At 42.8% G+C, this 27338-nt stretch overlaps 1 protein-coding gene across 5 annotated transcripts in view; it reads left to right on the top strand.

Annotated features, from left to right (window-relative positions):
• Positions 1 to 27338, top strand: part of HECW2 (HECT, C2 and WW domain containing E3 ubiquitin protein ligase 2) — a 262737-nt gene that overhangs the window by 1137 nt on the left and 234262 nt on the right. The gene's annotated exons all lie outside the window — the stretch shown is intronic.

Here is a 27338-nt window from a genome sequence, read left to right as displayed (position 1 = left end):
GAAAGAAAATAAAATGATTTTGTGGGGCGGGGGGGGGGGGGGAAGTTAAGGTATAAATTTTCAGTAAACTAGTGAAATTGGTTGTTGGAACCATAAAGTTTAAAATGTAAAATAAAGGTTTGTTGAAAGGAAATTTAAATGTTGGTGATTCACAGTCACTGGAACACTAATTCAGGATAACTTCATATGAAGGACATAGGCAGCTAACTGATGCATAATCCCAGCTATAAAAATTGGTCCTTAGGCCTTTTGTCTGTTTAATTATGACTGTGACTGTTTTCTGTCTGTCACTTTGTGCATTGCATTTATCTCCTCTAGTGTTTCTCACTATTTAGTATGATATTTATTTAATGTGATTCCCAAGATCTTCTCTAGTTTCTGGCATGGGAGAAAAGTGAATGGATTGACATAAATTCCTGGTATGTTATATTGGAACTAGTGATTTTTCATGTTCATAATATTTTAATTATCTAGAAGAATAAGAACCAAACTGTTGTGTTTGTAGTCTTCTTATCACTCTGTTTATTTTCTTATGTAGCATGGAGATTATTTTTTCTTGACATGATTGATTTCTCTAGCCTCTTCTGGACAGATGTCATTACAAACCAAGAGGGTTTTTCAAAAAGGAAAGAACCATTTGTTTTTCTAAGAAGCTTTATGGCCTCAGTAAAACTATAGGAGCCTATTGTGTGGGGACAATATTGATTACTTAATTTAGTACTCTGTTCATCTAATGTTGGATTGTCATCAGGAGCCTATATAGCATGTTTATAAATAAAAGGCAGACCTTATTTCTCCTTTGCTAGGAAGCTATGTAAAAGTAGCCTATATACTATACACGAATCTTCACAAAAGGCCCAATCCTGAATTCCTTCTGCACCCAAACTCCCACTTGAGCTTAAGCAATAAAGAATTAGGTCCTTACTTTACTTTAGAGCTATATAGAGCTACTTTTAGTATGTTCTGAGATGTCTTTCCTGTTTTATGTTTGCAAGAGTTATACATTTCTTTTAATCTTTGATAGTTTGTAAATATTTCAATAGAAATTCCTTGCAGCACTGAAAAATTGAAACTGATGGCATTGATAGATGAGATAAACAAAGTTCTTACTAACATACTACCCAAATGGACATTTTCCCTCCTGTTAGGCTCTATCATTACCTTTTGGAAAACTCTCTCTTAATGGGTGATTATATATGATTTGATGTACATGACTATAAAATATATCATTATTAGCCTGTCAAAGAAACATGCTAATGATCCTTTCCAATCTAAACTGTTGTGTAGGATCGAAAATTCTAAAAGATGCATAGGCTTTAAGTGACAGGTAGATGACAAAACTGACTTGCACATTTTAGAGACTACTTTTCATATTTAATCTTTCAGTGAACTATTGATTTACAACATAATCTAGCAAAACAGGATCCATGTATCATTACTGGCTTGCACTGGAATTTAACAAAGTCACCTTAAACTAGACAGTGGGCATGCATGACAATCCCTGTGGTTGATTAAAAAATAATTTTTAATTATGCTTAATAAGTCATGCTTTATAGTTGTACTTTATAGGCCTTCAGTTCATTTGTTTTTAAAAAAATCTAAACAGCCTAATCACAATTTCAAGGCAAACTTGTGGCATATCTTTCAGTCTGGCTTGTACATTACTACAGCATTTGTTTTGGCTTGGAGCCATGGAATGTCACTGAAGGGATCCCCTGCCTTCTTTAAAGGCATACTTTACCATGATGTTGCTTGTTTTCAAAGTTGATTTCTCTTACAGAAATTTTTTATTGTTTTACATTTACAATGATTTTCAAACCTGTTAAATCCAGGTTGGCGTGTCCCTTTAAGAAACTCAGTGAGTCCTTCTCTGACGTTTATGGTGGCTGTCTGCCAGAACAATATGCTGTTTTGCCAGCTTTCCTGAGAAGAAATGGAACAAATTTTGCTTTGCAAGATTAAATAGTCATACTGAATTAAAAAAAAAAAGATTGCTTTTGTAAAGCAGTTTAAAAAAAATTAAGGAATACACTATTACATTTTTCATTATGTGGAAGCAGCCAAAGGATGGTATGCTGTGTAATATATGGCATAGGAAGCTTTTTGAATACTGAACTGAAGAAACTGAGTCTGCAGATCATGCTTTTAAATAATTTTCCATGTTTTTCCTATCTTAATCCAATCCAGATTTTTCTGTTTTGTATTTTTTAAAAACCCTGTATCTGACAAAACTAACATGTTTGATCCATTATATCCATTCAGTCCCACTGACTAAAATGTAATTGCACAGACATAAGGAAAATACTTCGACAAAAATTGATTAGTAAAAAGTATTATTTAACTGACTTAAATGGGACTTAAACATATACTTAATTTTAAGCACGTTTAAGTGCTTTGCTGAGTTGGGGCCACAGAACATAGGAACTGGTGAGTTTCATATCACAGGATGAGAAAACGCCTTCAGCAAAGCCTAGTTGTGTTGATGATCTTGATACTCTCATTAAGGGCAGGGGTAGTCAACAGCTGGATTATGGGGTTTTAAATCTGGACCACCAACATGCTTTTGAATGGACCGCAAAATCTTTTTAGTTACTTATTATCATTATTGTTATTGCGGTGTGGAAAATGTTTCTCTGGAGTCTGGTCCTTGACTATACCTTCATCAAGAAATTTGGACCTTGACAAAAAATAATTGACTATTCCTGTACTAGGGGGGTGTACTTATAGATCTTGTCTGCAAGTCCCCTATTGATAGTGAAAACTCTCTGTTATGGCAAAGGGGTTGCAGGGCATTCCAGCTATTCATATGCCAAGATGAAAGTTAACTTCCGTGCCCAAAATATAGAACTACGGGTTAAGAAGCTTAATAAAATTCAGTGAGCTGTTCCATGGTACTAGGTTCTAGAGAGAGAATCTGAAACAGGCTTGGGCCTGAAGTGAATTGTGCTCTTCGTCACTGCCCTGAATGCTTTATGAAGGTACATAGGATGAGTCCTCAAACTTAACTGGAAAATGAGATTTGGCTTGCATTATGCATAAACCTTTCTTCAACGAAAGAGGGCGTAGAGGACTGTTGGTAAGAAGTGGTTGCTGTCCACTGTGAGGTTTGTGGGCGTTTGGGAGGATGTGCAGGGTTATTTGCTAGATCTGATGTAGAGTTTCAGTAGAAGACTGAGCTATTGCAAGTTTTTGCAGCATATGCTAGTTCATTATGCTTTTTAGGTAATGACACAGGAGGCTTTTGCCCAGTCATATTAGTGCCCTTGCAGTGTTGAGAAGTACATGATTAACTGTTATCATTCATATTTATTTTGATATATGGATTTAGTACCTGAGAAGAGTGCCAGATCAACTTTTCTGGAAACTGAAGTCTCTTGTGTATCTGCAGAACAAGTATAACACAGAAAGTAGTTCAAGCTTCCTCTGCTGCTACCTCCAGTATGTCTCATTCTTGATCTGGAGGGCTGCCTCCAGTGGAGAGACTGGGTTGAGTCTCTGTGCCTGTTCAGTTCATGGTTTTCTGCTGAGATGGTCAATTTTGTTGGCAGCTGTGGTGAAGGTTTATGTAACATGGACACTTGTATAGATAGGCTATTACTGGCATTTGAAGCACCCCACCACCTGTCCATGTAAAATACCTGAAAAATATAATTGATTGATGGGTAATCTGAGCTGCTTACTCTTCCCCCCCCCCACCCCTCTGCCAGAGAGCAAATTTGGTGATCCTTAACCTAATAAATAGCTTGTTTCTCCAACCTTTGTACAGCTATTGGAACACAATAGAGGAACCCCCTTGGGAACTGAGTAAAGAACAAACAATTGTCATATGAAAAGAGATCAGCTGAGCTGTTAAGTCTCTTTTGGAGCCAACTACTGCCCATTCAAAGTTGAAAAAAAAACATGTGTAATGTTCTGTTTGTGAATCAGCGTATTGGGCACAAATATTTGTCTTTTTTTTTTTTTTTAAACAATTCAACATGTGGCATTTTAGCCATGCAACCTCTAATAACAGTGTCATGTACCCTTAATATTTTAATTTGGTCACTTGTATAGAATATCAGGAAAAAATATTGGTTAGCAACAGCTGATGTTTGGATGCTGAGCCCACCTGAATGTTGTATGGAGGGAGGACAGGTAATTGTGGCTTCATTTGTTCTGTGGCTGAGTGGGAAGCTTCATCGCCATTCGTTCTCAGCAAGCTGAAAATCAGTCCTGCTGTTTAAATGCATTGTGCAAGAGAAATATAGCATCACTAGTTTAAAAGTTCCCTGAAGACTAAGACTGTAATTATAGGAGCCCAAAGACAGAAATAAAAATCCCTTTTCTCCAATAATAAACAGCATCTTAAAGAAACCCCACAGAATAATGTTCCAAGTCACCCTTGTCTGAAAAAGTAGCCACAGTAAGAAAAAAAAGAGATGCAGGTGAGTGTGATGGCTGAAGTCAGCGGTCCTTACAGTTAGTAGAATGGATCAGTCATAGCCTGGTGGGAAGCAATGAGCCCTTGTTCTGGACACAGCAGTGAAATGAGGACAGACACACAGATGCTTTTAAGTGGCAGGCTGCAACTTTTATTAAACTTACATACAGGGCAGGTGGGCTACCTGAGTAACCTGACCATCACCCATACTCTCCTATAGCAGGCATTGAAGTGATTTCAGTGCTGGGCTACAGGGCTACTGCCATATAACCCATGACTCAGGCTAGTCTGGCTCCCAGCTCATTCGGAGTACTACAGCTCTGCTGCCTGCCCCGCAATGGGGACAGACGGTGTAGAAGGGTGGGACCTTGACCTGTGAGGGTGAGACCTGGTGGTCCTATCCCATCAGCCCAAAGCCCATCAGCAAAAGCCCAGATCTTACATCTGGGAACTGTTCTTTTTTTTTTTTCTTTTAACTGTACTGGAAACTGGCCTTAAGTTGTGACAAGTTAACAACTCAACCAAGTACCTCAGTTAGGTACTAAGTAGGTTCTTTGGTACTTGGTTGAGTTGAAGGTGCTGTGACAACAGCAAAAAACTCCTTGGGCCTCTGCCAGTTGTCTTGTGGGAGAAGAAATTCCTTTCTGAACCCAAACAGATGATTAGCTAGACTTGCAGCATCTGCCAGTTTGGTTTCCCTAACTAGGTGGGTAGGGTGGGGCTGCTGGAATGGAGCCAAAAGAGGCTCCACATGGCTTCTGGTTAAATCCCTGGAGCTGGGTTGCAAGGGCCAACTAGCACTCCTACCCACCAACTCGCCAGTGGGTTCCAGAGACTACAAGGTGGGGGTGGGAGGGGAAGAGTAGGAGGGAGAGAGCTATCTAGTGTCCTTCACTGAGTGTCTCTCTCCCTTGGAGCTGACGGTGAAGGGGGACAGCCCTCACAACATCCAGTTCCCCAACCTGTTGAGGCAGGAGGGTGCATTTGATCTGGACAGGCGAAATTAGGACAGAGATATGGATGGATTTTAAGCGTCAAGCCATAACTTGTGGCCTTCCCCTCCACAAAGGGGACAGAGAGTGTCAAAGGTTGGAGACCTTTCCCTGCAAGGGCCACAATGTCTTACCTTGGCACAATCCTGCTTGTTTCACAACTTGCTCATGCATTCCCCATATTAAAACAGTGTTAAGATATAGTAGATTGAACTTTAGTCATGAACTATCTGAATATCCCTTTAAATCCATCAGTAAGCAACAATTAGTAAATAAAAACTAAGTTAACAAGCTTTGTTTTCTGCTTCTGTAGATGTTTGATTTCTTTTACATTTGTTGATAAACCTATATGTGTAAAGAAAATCAATATAAGGAAATTTTTAATTTAAAATAAATAGTGCATACTCTTGATATTGGTATGTTATAAGGTTCTTGGTTCAGGCAAGGAAGGACCCCTCATATTAGTCTCTTTCACTCACATAAATTGATCTTTCCAGTGGTGCTCTAAGTGATACCATCGACTTGAAATCTAATCATTTAAAAAACACCAGTTACTTTCACATACACACACAGGTGGAAAGCAGAGAAACTGAGTACATATATACAGTGTTGTTAAATGCACAAAGCATTAAACTGGAAAAAAAATGGAGAAACACATTTGTCATAAATATAAAGGGAAGGGTAAACCCCTTTGAAATCCCTCCTGGCCAGGGGAAAGCTCCTCTCACCTGTAAAGGGTTAAGAAGCTAAAGGTAACCTTGCTGGCACCTGACCAAAATGACCAATGAGGAGACAAGATACTTTCAAAAGTTGGGAGGAGGGAGAGAAACAAAGGGTCTGGGTCTGTCTGTATGCTGCTCTTGCCAGGGACAGAACAGGAATGGAGTCTTAGAACTTTTAGTAAGTAATCTAGCTAGGTATGTGTTAGATTATGATTTCTTTAAATGGCTGAGAAAAGAATTGTGCTGAATAGAATAACTATTTCTGTCTGTGTATCTTTTTTGTAACTTAAGGTTTTGCCTAGAGGGGTTCTCTATGTTTTTGAATCTAATTACCCGTAAGATATCTACCATCCTGATTTTACAGGGGGGATTTCTTTATTTCTATTTACTTCTATTTTTTATTAAAAGTCTTCTTGTAAGAAAACTGAATGCTTTTTCATTGTTCTCAGATCCAAGGGTTTGGGTCTGTGGTCACCTATGCAAATTGGTGAGGCTTTTTATCCAACATTTCCCAGGAAAGGGGGGGTGCAAGTGTTGGGAGGATTGTTCATTGTTCTTAAGATCCAAGGGTCTGGGTCTGTAGTCACCTAGGCAAATTGGTGAGGCTTTTTACCAAACCTTGTCCAGGAAGTGGGGTGCAAGGTTTTGGGAAGTATTTTGGGGGGAAGGACGCGTCCAAACAGCTCTTCCCCAGTAACCAGTATTAGTTTGGTGGTGGTAGCGGCCAGTCCAAGGACAACGGGTGGAATATTTTGTACCTTGGGGAAGTTTTGACCTAAGCTGGTAAAGATAAGCTTAGGAGGTTTTTCATGCAGGTCCTCACATCTGTACCCTAGAGTTCAGAGTGGGGGAGGAACCTTGACATGGTGGCATAGTGGTGGGATTAACCTGAAATCATTTTGAGATCCAGTTGAGATTTTTTGAACTAGAAATACAGATTTTAAAAAGAAATTTTTTTTTCCTTTGGAAAGGAAGTCCAGAAAGCAGTTGAAACTAAAAGCAGATTGTTTTTTCTCTGCTTTGTGGCCAAGCAGAGACAAAAGGGGATTATCTTGTGAATTGCAGGTTTTCTTTGCCTGGAGGCAGGGTACTTAACTCCTGCAGGGAAATTCACAGTCTTCCAACCCAGAGGTTTTTTTTTCTTTTCTTCCTAAAAGTAAATAGGGGGTGTGTGTTCTACCCATTTGCTTTTTCTTTGGGCTGGGTAAGCAGGTTTCCAAGTAGTTGGAGGTTTTTTGCTTTAATTTGGGCCCAGGGACAAGGGAATTGTCTTTTTCTGTAGGCTGACAGTCACTATCAGAGAATAGGTATTCTATTCCAGCGCAGCAAAATTTTACAGCCATGTTTTGTTTATTTCTAAACCTCGGGTGTAAAGTTAGTTAAAAACGGAGAGGTTAGAATGACCAAATCCTCAGCTCAACTACAGCTGGAATTAGCCAAATTTCAGGCTGAGGAAAAACAAAGGGAACATGAAAGACAGATAGAACTCATGCGGCTGGAGAAGGAGGTACAGGAGGCTGCCCACAAGAGGGAAATGGAGGCAAGGAAGCATGTGGAGGAGGAGAAGGAAAAAGAGAGGAAGCATGTGGAGGAGGTGGAGAGGATAAAGGCCCAGCAGAATATACCAACAAACCCTAGCGATCCTTCTCCAGGTACCACTTCCCATCCCAGAAAGTTCCCCACCTACAAGGCAGGTGATGATACTGAGGCCTTCTTAGAAAACTTCGAAAGGGCCTGCCTTGGGTACAACATCTCTACTGACCAATACATGGTAGAGCTGAGGCCGCAGCTCAGTGGACCCTTAGCTGAGGTGGCAGCTGAAATGCCTAAAGAACACATGAACAAGTATGAACTGTTTAAATCCAAGGCGAGAGTCAGAATGGGGATAACACCCGAGCAGTCTCGTCGGAGGTTCCGAGCCCTAAGGTGGAAACCAGACATGTCATTTACCCGACATGCCTACCACATTGTGAAACATTGGGATGCCTGGATATCAGAAGCAAGTGTTGACTCTCCAGTAAATTTGCCCTTCCTAATGCAAATGGAACAATTCTTAGAGGGTGTTCCTGAGGAAATAGAAAGATACATCCTAGACGGGAAGCCCAAAACTGTAATCGAGGCAGGAGAGATTGGAGCCAGATGGGTGGAGGTGGCAGAGAAGAAGAAAACTGGTCGCAGTTGGAGCGGAGACCAGAAGGGACCACCCCAGACCACACCCTATTACCGGGGGCCGCCCAAAGCCCCACCTACCTCCCAAAGAACCCTCCAGACCCCTTATCGTCCCACCACCCCGTTCTCCAGCAACCCTCCTCGCCCCAGTGACCCGTCAGCTGGACGATGTTTTAAATGTAATGAGCTGGGGCATGTAAAGGCCAACTGCCCCAAGAACCCCAACAGATTACAGTTCATTGCACCGGAATCACACCAGAGGTCCACAGGCCCAGATACCTCCCAGATACCCTTGGAGCAGAGGGAAACTGTGAGTGTGGGCGGGAAGAAGGTCACCGCGTGGAGGGACACCGGAGCACAAGTGTCAGCTATCCATGCTTCCTTAGTAGACCCCAGTTTAATCAACCCAGAGATCCAAGTGACAATTCAACCCTTCAAGTCCAACTCTTTCAATTTGCCTACAGCCAAGTTGCCTGTCCAGTACAAGGGCTGGTCAGGAATGTGGACTTTTGCAGTCTATGATGATTATCCCATCCCCATGCTGTTGGGGGAAGACTTGGCCAAGCATGTGAAGCAGGCCAAGAGGGTGGGAACGGTCACCCGCGGCCAGGCTAAACAAGCCGTGAGGCCTAGCTCTGTTCCGGAAACTTCTATCAGGACCCAGTCAGAGGTGATGGACCCGGACCCCGGGCCAATGTCTGCAACAGCAGTAGTGGATCCAGTCCCAGAGACCCAGACGGAACCAGTCCCAGAACCGGAACCAGCCGAACAACCAACACCAGACCCCGTGTCAGCACTGAATCCAGTACTTGCAACCTCAACACCAGAGGGCCCCACTGAACCTGAACTGGCAGCAGCCGATAACCCTACACAAGAGGCTCAGCTGGAGCCTGAATCCCAACATAGTGCACCAGCGGAGAGCGGTTCACAGTCAACAGAAACCGCTCCATCCCCTATATCGCTTCCAGAGGGACCAAGCCTAGGTCCACAATCCAATGAGGAACTGATGTCTCCAGCATCAAGGGAACAGTTCCAGACCGAACAGGAAGCAGATGAAAGCCTCCAGAGAGCTTGGACGGCGGCACGGAGCAACCCACCGCCTCTCAGCTCTTCTAATCGATCCAGGTTTGTTGTAGAAAGAGGACTTTTATACAAGGAAACTCTTTCTGGGGGACACCAGGAAGACTGGCATCCTCAGAGACAGTTGGTAGTTCCAACTAAATACCGGGCCAAGCTCTTGAGCTTAGCCCATGATCACCCTAGTGGCCATGCTGGGGTGAACAGGACAAAAGACCGTTTGGGGGGGGTCATTCCACTGGGAGGGAATGGGCAAGGATGTTTCTACCTATGTCCAGTCTTGTGAGGTGTGCCAAAGAGTGGGAAAACCCCAAGACCAGGTCAAAGCCCCTCTCCAGCCACTCCCCATCATTGAAGTTCCATTTCAGCGAGTAGCTGTGGATATTCTGGGTCCTTTTCCGAAAAAGACACCCAGAGGAAAGCAGTACATACTGACTTTAATGGATTTTGCCACCCGATGGCCGGAAGCAGTAGCTCTAAGCAACACCAGGGCTAAAAGTGTGTGCCAGGCACTAGCAGACATTTTTGCCAGGGTAGGTTGGCCCTCCGACATCCTCACAGATGCAGGGACTAATTTCCTGGCAGGAACTATGGAAAACCTTTGGGAAGCTCATGGGGTAAATCACTTGGTTGCCACTCCTTACCATCATCAAACAAATGGCATGGTGGAGAAGTTTAATGGAACTTTGGGGGCCATGATACGTAAATTCGTAAATGAGCACTCCAATGATTGGGACCTAGTATTGCAGCAGTTGCTCTTTACCTACAGAGCTGTACCACATCCCAGTTTAGGGTTTTCCCCATTTGAACTTGTATATGGCCGTGAGGTTAAGGGGCCATTGCAGTTGGTAAAGCAGCAATGGGAGGGATTTACACCTTCTCCAGGAACTAATATTCTGGACTTTGTAACCAACCTACAAAACACCCTCCGAACCTCTTTAGCCCTTGCTAAAGAAAACTTACAGGATGTTCAAAAAGAGCAAAAAGCCTGGTATGATAAACATGCCAGAGAGCGTCCTTCAAAGTAGGGGACCAGGTCATGGTCTTAAAGGCGCTCCAGGCCCATAAAATGGAAGCATCGTGGGAAGGGCCATTCATGGTCCAGGAGCGCCTGGGAGCTGTTAATTATCTCATAGCATTCCCCACCTCCAACCGAAAGCCTAAGGTGTACCATATTAATTCTCTAAAGCCCTTTTATTCCAGAGAATTAAAGGTTTGTCAGTTTACAGCCCAGGGAGGAGACGACGCTGAGTGGCCTGAAGGTGTTTACTACGAAGGGAAATGTGCTGGTGGTGTGAAAGAGGTGAACCTCTCCATGACCCTTGGGCGTATGCAGCGACAGCAGATCCAGGAGCTGTGCACTAGCTACGCGCCAACGTTCTCAGCCACCCCAGGACTGACTGAACGGGCATACCACTCCATTGACACAGGTAATGCTCACCCAATTAGGGTCCAACCTTACCGGGTGTCTCCTCAAGCTAAAACTGCTATAGAACGGGAGATCCAGGATATGTTACAGATGGGTGTAATCCGCCCCTCTGAAAGTGCATGGGCATCTCCAGTGGTTCTAGTTCCCAAACCAGATGGGGAAATACGTTTTTGCGTGGACTACCGTAAGCTAAATGCTGTAACTCGCCCAGACAACTATCCAATGCCACGCATAGATGAACTATTAGAGAAACTGGGACAGGCCCAGTTCATCTCTACCTTGGACTTAACCAAGGGGTACTGGCAGGTACCGCTAGATGAATCTGCCAAGGAAAGGTCAGCCTTCATCACACATCTCGGGCTGTATGAATTTAATGTACTCCCTTTCGGGCTGCGAAATGCACCCGCCACTTTCCAAAGACTTGTAGATGGTCCCCTAGCGGGATTAGGAGAATATGCAGTCGCCTACCTTGACAATGTGGCCATATTTTCGGATTCCTGGGCAGACCATCTGGAACATCTACAAAAAGTCCTTGAGCACATAAGGGAGGCAGGACTAACTGTTAAGGCTAAGAAGTGTCAAATAGGCCTAAACAGAGTGACTTACCTTGGACACCAGGTGGGTCAAGGAACTATCAGCCCCCTACAGGCCAAAGTGGATGCTATCCAAAAGTGGCCTGTCCCAAAGTCAAAGAAACAGGTTCAATCCTTCTTAGGCTTGGCCAGTTATTACAGACGATTTGTACCGCACTACAGCCAAATCGCTGCCCCACTGACAGACCTAACCAAAAAGAAACAGCCAAATGCTGTTCAGTGGACCGGAAAGTGTCAGAAAGCCTTTAACAAGCTTAAAGCGACACTCATGTCTGACCCTGTACTAAGGGCCCCAGACTTTGACAAACCATTCCTAGTAACCACAGATGCGTCCGAGCGTGGTGTGGGAGCAGTTTTAATGCAGAAGGGACCTGATCAAGAATTCCACCCTGTAGTGTTTCTCAGCAAAAAACTGTCTGAGAGGGAAAGCAACTGGTCAGTCACTGAAAAAGAATGTTATGCCATTGTCTATGCTCTGGAAAAGCTACGCCCATATGTTTGGGGACGGCGTTTCCACCTGCAAACCGACCATGCTGCACTGAAGTGGCTTCACACCGTCAAAGAAACTAACAAAAAACTTCTTCGGTGGAGTTTAGCTCTCCAAGATTTTGATTTCGACATCCAACACATCTCAGGAGCTTCTAACAAAGTGGCTGATGCACTCTCCCGTGAAAGTTTCCCAGAATCAACTGGTTAAAATCATCCTTGAGATGTGGAAAATATTGTTAGTCTTTATGTACTTGGTAGTATATTTAGAGATGCATGTGTCTTATTAACTCTGTTTTCCTAGAGCTCCAGGAAGAAATCCCAGCCAGTGTTTCACCCTAGCTGAGATTTGGGGGGCGTGTCATAAATATAAAGGGAAGGGTAAACCCCTTTGAAGTCCCTCCTGGCCAGGGGAAAGCTCCTCTCACCTGTAAAGGGTTAAGAAGCTAAAGGTAACCTCGCTGGCACCTGACCAAAATGACCAATGAGGAGACAAGATACTTTCAAAAGTTGGGAGGAGGGAGAGAAACAAAGGGTCTGGGTCTGTCTGTATGCTGCTCTTGCCAGGGACAGAACAGGAATGGAGTCTTAGAACTTTTAGTAAGTAATCTAGCTAGGTATGTGTTAGATTATGATTTCTTTAAATGGCTGAGAAAAGAATTGTGCTGAATAGAATAACTATTTCTGTCTGTGTATCTTTTTTGTAACTTAAGGTTTTGCCTAGAGGGGTTCTCTATGTTTTTGAATCTAATTACCCGTAAGATATCTACCATCCTGATTTTACAGGGGGGATTTCTTTATTTCTATTTACTTCTATTTTTTATTAAAAGTCTTCTTGTAAAAAACTGAATGCTTTTTCATTGTTCTCAGATCCAAGGGTTTGGGTCTGTGGTCACCTATGCAAATTGGTGAGGCTTTTTATCCAACATTTCCCAGGAAAGGGGGGGTGCAAGTGTTGGGAGGATTGTTCATTGTTCTTAAGATCCAAGGGTCTGGGTCTGTAGTCACCTAGGCAAATTGGTGAGGCTTTTTACCAAACCTTGTCCAGGAAGTGGGGTGCAAGGTTTTGGGAAGTATTTTGGGGGGAAGGACGCGTCCAAACAGCTCTTCCCCAGTAACCAGTATTAGTTTGGTGGTGGTAGCGGCCAGTCCAAGGACAACGGGTGGAATATTTTGTACCTTGGGGAAGTTTTGACCTAAGCTGGTAAAGATAAGCTTAGGAGGTTTTTCATGCAGGTCCCCACATCTGTACCCTAGAGTTCAGAGTGGGGGAGGAACCTTGACAACATTTTTTTCCTCTAGTCTTTCATCTGTAGTAGTTAAGTTGCAGGTGTTACAAGTAACTATAATATTTAAATGTTTTTCTGACAAATGTGATAAGTTAATGACATCCCTTTAATAGCAAATGAGACATTGTTAGGTGCATATATCCATGTATTAAAGTTAATTAAACAAGTATACATTGGTTAAACATATGTGAGGCTCATCTTTTTTCGAAATAGAGTAGGTTGCTTACTTTCATAAATGGTAATTCTGCAGCGCTCAGTATTCCAAATGCCTCAGAAATAAGAAAAGCCAAGAGCTTGAACTTCAGTACTGAAGGAGAAAAAGAGTTGGCTGGAGCTCTCTCACAGAACACTCTGATTGTGTATGTGTGGTTGATATTGAAAAGATAAAAAGCCACATCTAAAGAGTAAAACATTTCTCTTTCAGCCAGATCAGTCTAGTGCATTCTCATGTGGGCTGTAGTTCAACTGTAGTGAGTCTTATTTCTCAAATAATTATTTTGGAGCTGAGTACACAGCCCTTACTTAAATTGAGTAATGCTTTCTCCTGCAAATAGTTCCATTCAGAACTGAGCTCTTTATTCAGAATGGATTCTTTTATTAATAAAGAATTCCACTTAAGGAAAAAGAGAAATGTTGTTGTTGCAGGACTGATCTTTTACTTTTACTCATGGGTAAATTCATGTATTTTTATTCTTTGCAGTCTTCTGAATGACCCTAAATTTACCATAAATTTAAAAACACTTAACTGGATGAGTTGGGATTTTGGTAATGAAGCTTTCGCTTCTAGGTTGGTCGTTTGAATCTCATTGCTAGTGACCAAAAGTTTTAACCATTTAATGGCTGTTCTGTGGCCTGTGAAAAATAAGTTAGATGATTTGAAAGAAGAGGGTGTGTGTCTGTGTGTGTTTCACATCGTCATGTTTTTTAATTCAAGCCTTTCTAGACATAACATTTGCTTGAAAAAAAGAAACAAATAAGCCAGATTTTCACTTGATGTAAAGTGGCCTAGCTCTTTCTGGAGCTATACCAATTTACAACAGTTCATGATCAGGCCAGTTTCAATTATTAGCCAGACTAGCATCACCCAGTGTGATTTGATGTAATGTACCAGTTCTCTTTTTCTTTGTCATTTTGTTTTGATTTTTGAAGACACTACAATGTATTTCCATAATAGCAAACTTGCTTTGAAAATGCTATGAGATATGGTTAGTCTCTCTGGAAATTTACTACAGAGAAAATACCAAAATAAATTGCATTCAACAAATATGGAATTCACACTGTTACATACAGCAAAAATGTTTTATAATACATCTTTTTGTTTTTTCCTATGAAGAGTTTCATTACTGGGGCATTTTGTTATAGCTAGTCTAATTTTTGCTGGACTTTAAAAAAACAAAAAAAAACCCCAACAACAACAACAAAACCTTAAGTCTATAAGGACTTGAGAGAAAATATTTTAATTCATTAAAATGTAAATGTACATAATATTTTGCATTTCTGTAACTATTTGAAAAACTTCCATACCGTACAAGTACAATGCATGCTTGTGATGTTTCTTGTCAATCCATTGACTGGAATTAGCCATAGTTGTTATGTAACTTATGGAGTATGAATATTCTTGCAGTGCGGCTTGCTATTTTAATTCTGTGACCACACATTCATCTACAGGTAGTGGTAGACAAACTGTGTGCCTGGAATGTTGGGTGTTTTTTTTGTTTTTGTTTTGTTTTTTTTGTTTGTTTATATGTGACAGGGATATATAAGTATGTAGGATGTCAGCCCTGCTGATCCATTTATGGTAGATTCTAGCCATGGTAGTAGGGTCTGGATAGGGTGAGTAACTATGCTTCTTTTTCCTGCCAAGCTCTGTTTGTGTTCTGACTCCTCAGAGAGTGGCAGTTAACATTTAACTTTCCCCAAATATTGCTGCTGCTCTCCCATATGTCTGCAACAGGTATGCTGCCTCCTGGTGATCCTCCTAGCTTTTGCTTCCCGCTCCTAGCCTGCATCTCCAGGAACGTGTTTTATGGATTGGAAAAATTGATTATTTAGAGAAGGTGCATCCACCGTGGCTGCTCCCTTTCACCGTGTGCGTGAGGCGGGGGAGCAGAGAACTTTTAGGGTCTGAAAAATGCCTAGACAGTGTTTTTAAAGGCTTTGCCTGGACATGTATTTTATCAAACAGAAATTGTTATTGGTCTTCCTCCAACTCCGTTACAGCAAATAAAGCCTAGGAAGCAGGACTAAACACAGAAATATTTAGCAACCACAACTTGTTTCACAACACTTTTAAAATCTCTTTCGGATTCAGAGAAAAGCTAAAAGTGCATAGGCACACACAGAGTGTCACCTGAAAGTGAATTTTAGTTTCAACGAAAACTGGAAAGCATCAAAGCCATTACTGAGTTTAAAAGAAACAAACCCTTAAGGCTATTTTTAGGACTTTTTTTGTGCACATATAATTCCAGAATAACATTTTTCAGGTAACTGGTCAATAACTGGCAACGTATTCTTAGCACATAGATTTTCTCACAGGTAGTGCCTACAAAGGCCCTTCAGTAGTGACTGCCTTTTTTTGTTAGGACAGTGACGCCCTGATTTTTAAACTGTCTCTGAACTCCTTATACTGTAGAACCTTAGAGCTATGAACACCTCGGGAATGGAGGTTGATCAGAACTCTGAAATGTTCATAACTCTGAACAAAATGTTATGGTTATTCTGTACTGTACTGAATTGGTTTTTTTTTTTTTTTTGGTCGCTGCTGCTGCTGCCTGATTGCGTACTTCCAGTTTCAAACAAGGAGTGTGGTTGACTGGTCAGTTTGTAACTCTGGTGTTTGTAACGGAGATTTTACTTGCTCTGGCTATTATTCCATTACTTGCAGGAATCTCTTACAGTAGAACAGGGATCGGCAACCTTTGGTACGCAGCCTGTCAGGCAAATCCTCTGGCGGGCTGGGCCGGTTTGTTTACCTGCAGCGGCCGCAGGTTCAGCTGATCGTGGTCCCCCATTCCAGGCCAATGGGGACTGCGGGAAGCGGTGCGGACCATGGGATGTGTTGGCCGCCACTGCGGACGCTACAGATAAACAAGCCGTCCCGGCCTGCCAGCAGATTTCCCTGATGGGCCGCGTGCCAAAGGTTGCTGATCCCTGCAGTAGAACCTCAGAGTTACGAATATCTCAGGATTGGAGGTTGTTCGTAACTCTGAACAAAACGTTATGGTTATTCTTTCAAAAGTTTACAGTTGAACATTGACTAAATACAGCTTCGAAACTTTACTATGCAGAAAAAATGCTGCTTTCCCTTTATTTTTTAGTAGTTTACATTTAACACAGTACTGTATTTGCTTTTATTTATTTATTTATTTTTGTCTCTGCTGCTGCCTGATTGTGTACTTCTGGCTCCAGATGAGGAGTGTGGTCGACTAGTCAGTTCATAACTCTGGTGTTCGTAACTCTGAGGATCTGTTGTATTTGATTTGTTTTGTTGGTTTTGAGTACTATGAATATCATCACTGTGCGTGAGTATGGGCTGTACTCCAGAGACCCAGCTTTCAGTAACTGACTCTAATGAAATGTAGAGGTGGGCCGGCCTGAGCTTCCAAATTTTGATCCTCAGTCTTTGGGTGCGTTCAGATCCTGGGTTCTGGTTAGGATGCATAACTAGTGGAAAATAATTTTTAAAACAGCCATAATATGCATGAGGATTTACAGATTATAACTTGTAGCAGTGATCTTTGTACTACTTTCATTCTGTTTGAATTCTGATATAACTCTCCAGTGCGCTCCATCTCCATTTGAGGCCCAGATCATCAGGTTATGCTCCTGCAGAATTTCCATTAAGCTTAATTGGTGTTTTGCATTGGTAAGGTCTACAGAATCGTGCCTTTTTTAGACTCCTAAAACAACAAACTAGGTGTCTAGCTCATAAAGAAGAGCAGTTAGTAGAACTGAAATGCTCTCTATTTCAGAAAACTGGAGGCCAGAAAGCAATGTCATGGAGGATGAAAAATGAAATGTGAGAATCTTTCACTGTAAATATTTGATGCAGCTCTGATGTACCAGCCACTTGTAGCTCTTCAATTGCACCTAATGGCCAATCAAGAGTTGTTATTAACTGAATTTCAAAAGCCTTCTCTTCAGATGAAAGTTAAATATATTCTGTCGAAAGGAATCCAGAGAACAATGTATCTTGTGTATGATGACAAATAACTCAATTAAGCATTTAATCATAATTGTGAAGTTGGCTAAATTCATTTATCTGGAAAAGAATCCAGCAGTTTCTGTGTTGTATATGTGGGATGTATGTCCATTGCTAGTTGAATAAACAAATACTGTACAACGTAATCACAATATAGCCTGAAACCACAACATTTGGTGTCAAACTAATCTATCATTATAAATACAGAGATCTTCACCACACAACACAAAAGAGTACAGAAAGGGAGATCCCATAAAAAGAAAAAAAACACCAAAGCAGTGATATGAGGCAACCCCCTCCCCCCCATTACCTTTATAATGTCCTCCATTTGTCTCATCTGTGTGGCATTTCCACTGCACTACAGTCACATTGGTTAAATACCCAGTGAAGAGTTGTGTTAAACTTGTTCATAAATGACCCTTCTGTCTGCTGTTTCCTGATCCAGTCACAGTTACTATTTCTTCCTCTGCCCTCCTCTCCTTCACTTTATTGGGGAGCTGCCTATATTTTGATAAATGGATGGATAGGTTGTCTGGTTCCATTATCGCTTCACAGCTAAGAATGCTGTGGCTTGGATTGACTGGATTGCATATGCCAAGTAATAAAAATTATAGCGTCTGTAAGTACCTCTGAGTTGTAATCTTGTAACTTCTAGCAGCAGTACTGCTGCGAATCACTACACCTAACCTTGCACCTCTGGCAGTCGCAATACACCTGGGGGGACTGTTTCCTGTTCTTTCTATAGCAGTGGAAGGACACTATCATTAAAATCTAGTGATTCAAATAACTGGTTCCTTCTACACTGCCATCAGTAGATTCTGCACGTTAAACGACAGGCTTAAAATATTACATTGGTATTTATTAAATCTTTTGTCATCTAAATCAAAAGGAATTCAGGTAGCGCTTGTTGAAATAATTGTTGGCTGTGTAGTCCACATAGTGAGAATGCAAGATCCATGTTTATCTAAATTAGGTCATTTAAAACACATTCTTTGATAGAGATGGATTATGATGATTTAGTAGATTGAGGAAAATTCACATATAACAATATAGATGTTTAATAGTTGTGAGGTGAAAGTGGGCTTGGTTTTTTTAGAAATTTTTGATTAATTATGCATATTTTTGAGTGAAATGTGAAAAGCCATACTTTGAATGTGGAAATAACCATTGAATGATACATAACATAAAATAAATATAACTTGTTTTTCATATAGCTTGCATTCCTGCATTTCAGTTCTTGCTCCATCATGGTGATGAGGTAATCTGACATTTTCATATTGTCCCTCTTAGAAATTCTATGGTCCTGGTATCAAAGAAGATTCAGAAGAAGACTGGATCTGTAAGGATAACCATATTTTGCTTTGCTTGCCTTGGGGGAAAAAACACTTTGTGTGCATGCCCGCCCCCCTTTTTTAGGGGAGGGGAGCAAGTTGCTTTCTGCTCTTTACTCTTTTATAAGAGCATGTTATAGCCTTTAGAGTGAATATATTGTTAATGACTCTGAATAGGCAGATGATAAAGTCAGGCCTTAGTTTTTGCTGATTCCAGAGTTCTAAATAGCTCTGCATCTTCTTCCAAATATTTGGCACACCTCTACTGCATACCTCTCTAATTTTGTGAGGGAAAGAAAAATCTTCCATCCACTCTTTTGGCCTGATTCTCCTGTCATTTACACCAGTATAAAGAGTAACTCCAATGCACTTAATAGAGTTAGACTGGGGTAAATCCAGTTAGGTAACGTGTGTGTGTGTGTGTGTGTGTGTGTGTGTGTGTGTAGAGACTGTTGTGTTGTTAACCCTTTGCTCTTGTTATGCTTTGTCCCTACTGTTGGGATTAAACAGTCCTTTGTTTTGTAAAGGCTGTTTGATGTCAGCCTATTCACACACTGCTCCCAAAGGAGGGAGGGTTTGCAGGGTTCAAACCTATTCGGCTCCTGGCACACAGGGTGTAGTAACCTAGACCCAGTCTGAGAATGAGAGAATCACAGCACTGAGATTCCACTGTAGTACAGGGCGTGTCACATGGGGCGGGGAGGGGTGCACTGAGTGAGGCTAGAGCAAGGTCAAAGGTGCAGAGGTCCTTGTCACCTTTCATGGCTATCTAATGAAAGGAAAAACAACCAGTACAGAGAATTTAGTTTCAGTTCCAGAAGACAAATGTGATCATTTTAAGAATATTTAGTTTTAGTTCTGGTCTCATAAACTAACCCTTTTTTTTTTTTTTTTTACAATGCATATCATTCATTTGAAGTACATTCTCTTGCAATTCAATCAGCTTTATGGTATAGTACATCCCTGTATGCTTTTTTTTTTTTTTTTTGGAAGAAATGATTTGTTTTGAATTGCATCTGAATACATTACGGACAAGCTTGGAAAAGACTATACAGAATAACTGATTACAGTATGTTGAATTATTTTAGGATTTGTACTGTGGGCTGAGGATAGAACTCTAGTGTGAACAACCATTTTGTGATTTTAAAATCTGGCTTAGCAATGATGAGTAAAAAGTAAAAAATGGCAAATGGAAAACTCAGGTATGGATAATTTGAACTGTTTTGCACTTGATTTTATCATGATTGCTTGTTCACCTGCAGTACTAGTATTTCAGGAAGATGATGGAGATAATGGGCTGAATTCTGACGTGAAAGTACTCATTGTTCCACAAAATAATGGGTGGGTAGGAATTTTGTTGCAAATTGTCTACATCAAAAAATTGCTAACTCTTTTGTTTTCAGAAAAACAGAAGCGAAGAAGAAGGACAATTCTTGAAGTGCTTGCTCATGTCGATTCTATTCTAGGTGCGTGCATGTCCACATGTGCGGCCGTTGGAGATTTTTGCCTTAGCGGTGTCCATAGGGTTGGCTGTGGTGCCCTCTTAAGTGCCGCGCTCATGCATCGGTATATTAGGTGCTGCCGGCCTTACACCCTCTCAGTTCCTTCTTACCACCCATGGTGGTTAGTCAGAGCGCCTTTCCCTTGCCTAGGAAGGATTAGCGGTTCTTCTACTTCAGTCTTTGAGCCTTAGGGCCTTGTAAATAGTCTGTTTACAGTAGTTAGTAAGTAGTTGTTAAGTAGTGTAATTAGAAATAAAGTCCCAGGGGGGACTTTGTCCAAGGCGGGGCATGTCCCGATCTCTGGGTTTTAAGCCCTGCTCTGACTGTAACAGGCCTATGCCTGTTACCGACCTGCATAGCAAGTGCCTCAAGTGCTTGGGGGAATCACGTGTGAGGGACAAGTGTCGCATCTGTAAGAACTTTTGTCCCAGAACTCATAAAGAGGGAGACATTCATTTGAGGGCCCCCTTATGGAGGCTGCTCTCCACCTGGCATCCAAGCCTTCCTGGCTGGACTCTGCCCCGGGGCCCCTTAGCTCCCTGAGAGATCTTCCACCCTCTCCTGGGAGCAGTAGGGGACCCAGACTTGTGGCAGGGCTGACGCATTCCAAGGCTTTCCTGGTACCCTGAGAGCAGAGGCCTCTACCAGCACCACTAGCCCTAGGGCTCCGTGCAAGGGCAAGCCAGCTGTAAAGACCCCCCAGAAGGTGGGCAAATGACACTGGTCTTTGGAGATGAGACCATGTTCTCAGTCTCCACGTTCCAGGTCTCTGTCTTCTGCAGGACATCCTTGGTTGCCGGCACCACGATTGCAGTCTCCGCCCTCTCGATGCAGGTCGCGTAAAGGTATGCATCGGTCACCATCTCACTGGCACCAATCATCCTTCTGCTGGCTCTCTCCTTGGTGCAGATCCCTGTCTCCTAGAGCGTGGGAGCAGTCTCCCTCATGGTACTGATCCCCCTGCCCCTGGCACCGATCCACGTACTCAAGGCATAAGAACATAAGAATGGCCCTACTGGGTCAGACCAAAGGTCTATCTGGCCCAGTATCCTGTCTTCCAACAGCGGCCAGTGCCAGGTGCCCCAGAGGGAATGAACAAACAGGTTATCACCAAGTGACCCATCTCCTGCTGCCCACTCCCAGCTTCTGGCAAACAGAGGCTAGGGACACCATCCCTGCCCATCCTTGCTAATAGCCATTGATGGACCTATCCTATGGGGCACACGCAGTGATGGTTAGCTGTCAGACACAAGCTTTGACAGCCCCTCCATGGTCACCAGAAGGTGATTCCTCCTGTACAGAAAGGGAATTCAGCCCTTCGCTGTGACAGCACTGGTACAATTGGGTGCCGGAGGCTGTGCTGACCTCTGCTATACCATCATGGCAGCAAGGCCAGTGGTCGGTGCAGTGGCCCTTCTGGAGCACATGGGGCATGCCTGTGATACTGATGCCTCCTTCCATCCATTCCTCGGCCACTGCTTTGGAGCAGCAGCCAGTGGCACCAGACTTGGTGCACAAGGTACACTTGGAGGCCAGGTAGAGGAGCGAGCGCCCACCACTCACCTGACACCCTCTTCCCACGCAGGGGATGATGCCCAAAGGCCTCTCCCGGTGACCAGTCATTGTCATTGTCCTTGAATGAGGTGGTGGCGGGGTCCTCTTGTACCAGCCCTCTGGACGATTTTAAAGAACACCAGGCCTTGCTTCATAGAGTGGCTATGAACTTGGGCTTGGAAGTGGAGGAGAAGGCCGAACAGACGGACACCCTGTTTAATGTACTTTCTGCATCTACCCCGGCCTGTGTCATGCTACCACAATGGGGTCCTAAAAATAGAAAAAAGAAACTCCATCTTCCATCCCTCCTACCTCCAAGAAGGCAGAGAAAAAGTATTTTGACCCCACCAAAGGCTTTGAATATTTGTATATCCGCCCCCCCCCCCCCACCTTCAGGCTTGCCGGTTTCTCTGTGGCCAACGAGAAGGACAGACGGGTAAACCAATTTGACTCCAAAAATAAGGAGGCCAAGAGGCCTTTTTGGAAGGAAGATTTATTCAATGACCAGCCTTCAGTTCTGGGTGGTTAAACCACCAGGCACTCTTGGGGAGGTAAACCTGGATTTGTGCTGGAAATGGCCCAACTTGATGATCACTTTAGATAAGCTATTACCAGCAGAAGAGTTGGGTTGGGAGGAGGTATTGTTTCATGGTCTCTGTGTATATAATGTCTTCTGCAGTTTCCACAGTATGCATCCGATGAAGTGAGCTGTAGCTCACGAAAACTCATGCTCAAATAAATTGGTTAGTCTCTAAGGTGCCACAAGTACTCCTTTTCTTTTTGTGAATACAGACTAACACGGCTGTTACTCTGAAATCTTTAACTTATGGGACTCCCTCCGTAAGTTCAAGGAGTCCCTGCCCCAGGATTTGGCTCAGCAGCTAGGTGCTTTCTCCAAATGGCGTGGGATGCTACTGATTTGGCAGCTCACGTGGTCATGTAAGCGGTGGTCATGAGATGCAGCTTCTGGCTTCAGACTGCTGGCCTGTCCTCAGAAATGCAGGCCTCGATCCAAGATCTTCCCTTTGAGGAGAATGATCTCTGTGCCGAGCAGACAGATAGAAGGCTCCATGGTCTGAAGGACACTCGGTCCACCCGTCACTTGCTCAGTCTGCAGACACCATAGTCGGCAAGGAAGCAGTTCCAGCCGTTTCTGCCATCAAGGCCTTTGACAGCCTCAGCAAGGGCCTGCAAGGAGGAGCGCTAGAGACATGAGTTTTAGTCATCACCGTCCTTCTTCCTTCCACTCACCTTCGCAACCCAGCCTGGCAAAGCATCACTTATTTTGAGGGCACACTCGAGAGCGCTTCCCATCAGCTCCCCGGATTGGCCTCATTCTTTCCTCAACCATCTTCATCCCTACCGTTCGGCCTCCTCACAGGTCACCTTGGACTGTTGGGTGCTAGAAATTATATCACAGGGTTACACACTACAATTCTCTACTGTGATTTATACCTGGATGTCTTGGTTTGAGAAATCAGTATGAACTATGACTTTTTTAAGTTTGTGACACTTTTATTTTCTGTCAATCAAATGAACATCATCGAGTAGAATGAGGCCCCTTGTTAGTACCGTACCTGTTCAGTCCAGAGCATCATCTTTGTATGTGTTTCTTTGTTTCAGTGCAAACTCAAATTATTTTTAAGTGTCAGAATTGAGTTGTTTATAAAGGCAAATTACAAATGGTGAATAAAAATAGGGATACATAAAGCTATTAACCCCCCCCCCCACAAAACTTTGGAACAGGAGGAAATATGAATCAAAATTTGGAAAAGTGCACTACAGTGCAGGATAGCTGAGTATGAGGTATAATCTGGGATTACTTTTTGGAGAGACCATCCTTTTTTAAACAGGCTTACAAACCTCTTTTGAGCTTAAATCTTCAATATAATTCTTACATTTTAAATCTCACTGATCTAAAACTGTAAATATATCGGAGGCTCCTTTCCTTTCTCCTCTCTCCACATCTTTCCTGTGGGATGTCAGGTTTTGGTTTTTTTCTCTGGTCAATTGACAGGATTCAGGACCTGTGACTAAGGATTAACCAAAGCTTTGGTTAATCCTTTATTCTGATAAAAAGGGAATGTTTTAAGAACAAGGAATGAGTGCATATGTTTTCACTCAGCAGCTTTGTTTGGATTTTCTTGAAATTACACTGTTGGAAAATATCAATGAGTATATTTACCCCAATATTGAATAGACATTAAAACTGCAATCAGTCTTGTGTTTTTTGCCCAGGGATGCAGTGTAACTAGCCTGCATGAAGGAAGAAAAGGTGACTATTCTTCTTTTTTAGTGCTCTCAGTAAAACTAGGCTTGCTCCATGGCTGTTCCTGCTGAGAAAAAAGCCTTAAAGTTCTCCATAATCATTGATTTGGCTTTCTTAGCAGTAGTGTCTTGGGGTTCTCCTGGGAAGGGCCTGAAAGCTGCAAAGAGAGGACCTCTGTTTTCTACTGGGGAGTCAGGTTTAACCGAGTGCTCTTGATGGCAGTCCATTGTGAATTATAAGCGTTCATGAATAGTGAAACCAGGCTATAGTGAATTCATCAAAGGCTTTCTTGCGCTGGATATGCCTTTTGCTGCTGTCAGTTATTTGGCTTCTTTTTCCTTTAGAAGTAGGACATATTCTGTTTGCTCTCCTGTGGCCAAGATACCAGATAAATGCTTCTGGCATCTTTCTCCATCCCTGCCTCCCAACTTCTTTCCTTGCATGAAAATATGCATAAGCCTTTACTGTGTGTGATATAAATGTTCATTTGGTGTTTCTGACAGGGATTTAAATAGCGCAAGCCCTTTGGATGATATAGGTCTGGCTTTCATTCTGTGGCACTGCCCAACCATCAATTTCAGATTTTATTGACTGTGAGGGATACGCTGCAGTCTTGCAGACCAGGGGCATCTGTGAAAACACATTCTGGTGAGAGCTTGGCAGAAACCAACCTCTTCCCCTCGATCAGGACCCGCCGAATATTGGTTCAAGTACAAGTATTTTGAGTCTGAATGCCATGGCAGCCCCTAAGCTTCCCCACCCACCTCCCAAATTGTACATCTTATACTCATGTCTAATACAAATTGTACCCTCTTACAATTTTGTGGTACCAGCTGCCAAGACCTCTCACATATTCCTGTTAACCAATCTGTCCTTTACTAGTTGTGGAAGCTTCTCTGGATCTTTCCTTGTCAAAATCCTGTGCCCCATCAAATTCTTTTCTCTGTAAATCCTGACTCCAGCCTCCCACCAGGTGCCTAAACCCTTCTGTAGTACATCTCTGACCACTGAGAACTCTGGAAAACTCACAGTAGCCCTGAACCTCCCAATTTCACGGTTTCATAGGGCGAAATGCTTATATTTTGTTGTGTTGGCTGAATGGTTGTAATAGTGATGATGAACATTTATCAGTGGAACTGAGTGTTCAGCATTCATTGATAGGGTAGTTCTTTTTCTGCCATCCTGGTTGAAAAGTGAGTTTTCGGAGTGAGAGGAAGAGACAACAGGAGAAAGAGTAGTCCAGTTAAAGCACTAAAAGTAAAATTCACAGCCCATCTGCATAGGAGCGAATTCCTCCCTAAATGAATGGACAAGAATAAAATCTAATTACCTAGTGCAAGCGTTAGTTTAGCAGATGCTTGATATTTGGGTAAAAGAGCAAAACAAAAAACAAACCTTCCACAAGTAAAGCTTAGAAAAGGAAGAGCTCTGATTAGTTAATTAAATTCATCTGTATAATCTTATACTCTATATATGACTCGCGCAGAGTGCTTTATCTCCAGGGTGGCCTGTAATCTTCACATGGAAACCCTTCCTCGTGTAAATAGGGTGTGAAACTATTATTTATCTTTGTATAACCTGTGCATCTAGTGAGGATCTATTGCAGAACTTTAGGTGTAATATTTTCTTGGAGGCAGTGCATGTCAGAAAATAGAGTGGTTTATGCTGAATTTAGAGGGCTATAATTAATCCGAATTCTGTTACACATACTCTTTGGATCATCTAAAAAAAATAGAATATACATATTTTCTAGAAGCTGTGAAACTAAGGCTTTTTTACAAATAGCCACATGTGCTTTTGCAAGATGCTCATGACCTGTAAGGTTACTGAGCACCAGAGAATTGCTTGGCCATTGAGGATTAAGAAAGTGTCAGTAGTGTTGGTCCTTTCCGTTTTCACAGACTGGTAAGAGAAAATGTAGGACTTCCACCCATTTGTTAGCTGAACAGAATCCGTCATGATCAGTTTTGACTATCCTGTCTCTCCGGCCAGAGGGAAGATTAATAGATTGGACAGGGATGGCTTGAGTCTGCCTGTGACATATTGGTAGTGCTTTGAACTATCTCTGAGAGAAAGCATTTGCTAACCCAGTGAACCAAATTCTGCTCTCTGATTCACATACGTGGCTCCCATGGAATTAATTGGGAACCCCATGAGCATCCTAAGACAGAGTTGGGAGTTTTCCTCTGCAGCGTAGGTCACTTGCAGGTTTAAACTAGTGTAAATGGAGGATTCTCTGTAACTTGAAGTCTCTCTTTTAAACCATGATTTGAGAACTTCAGTAACTTAGCCAGAGGTTAGGAATCTCTTCTCCTAGAGTATTTCCCGGAACCCGCCTCTTGCGTTTCCCTCTTCCCCCCTGCCGCCCCCGGCCAATTCTCCGCTTATCAGACAAACAAAAAACTACTTGAGGAGGCTCCACAGATATATCCTGTTTTCATACTTTTTTCTTCCCTGAGATCAGTTACAGCATGTCTGCCTTTCCCAATCCAGGATTTCACACGTGGCTCAGCATTGAACAGCATGAGAGACAGTCCTACCAATTTAACAAAAAGTAATGTTGATATGATCTGCACTTTCAGAGATGATCGCAAAGGGATCATGATTATGTTCATGTGCAAGAAACCCTGCTCACATTCGCTTGATGTTATCACTATAATATTGATGCACTTTACAAGAGATTTTACAGGAGCTGGCATTGACCTCTGGTGACTGGCTTGGGGCTCTGGGCACTGGGGTGGACTAGATTAGGGACTTTTGCTCTGCAGGGTAGCAGGGCTCCTGGTTTCAGCTATGCGGCACCAGGGCTTGAGGCTTCTGCCCTGCAGGAGGCTTGGGTGTCCAGACTTCAACCACAGGACTCTGTGGACCCCCTGGAACTGGCTTAAGGTCCCCCAGAGGGCCACGGACCCCTGGTTGAGAACCACTGGTTTACACCATTCAGTAGCATCAGGCTGGAGTCAAGGTCTTAAAAATATTTACCGGAGCTCTGCTCCCGACAGCGCTGGCTGAATTTAAACCCTGGTTACAGGAGTGGGAGGGTGAAGTTCTATGGCCTGCAGTGTAGTGTGTCAATGTGGCACGGTAGTGTGTCAATGGAGATGCGAGCTGTGTGCTGCCTTTTTTTTTTCTTTTTCTTTTTTTTTAAAAAGAGCTCTTGCTGTAAATCCCAGGTGGCTAGGACTTGTGCAGAAGAGCCATGCATACTTGAGAAGTGGGGATAAAAGGGACAGCAGGAGCCCTGCTGCCCGGGCTTGGTCTCTCCTTCTCCTCCCATCCTCAATCCCTCACCAGGAGACAGCCT

This window comes from Lepidochelys kempii, chromosome 11 (assembly GCF_965140285.1).
Source record: "Lepidochelys kempii isolate rLepKem1 chromosome 11, rLepKem1.hap1, whole genome shotgun sequence".
Classification (NCBI taxonomy): domain Eukaryota; kingdom Metazoa; phylum Chordata; order Testudines; family Cheloniidae; genus Lepidochelys; species Lepidochelys kempii.
This window is presented reverse-complemented; position numbering and strand designations above follow the sequence as displayed.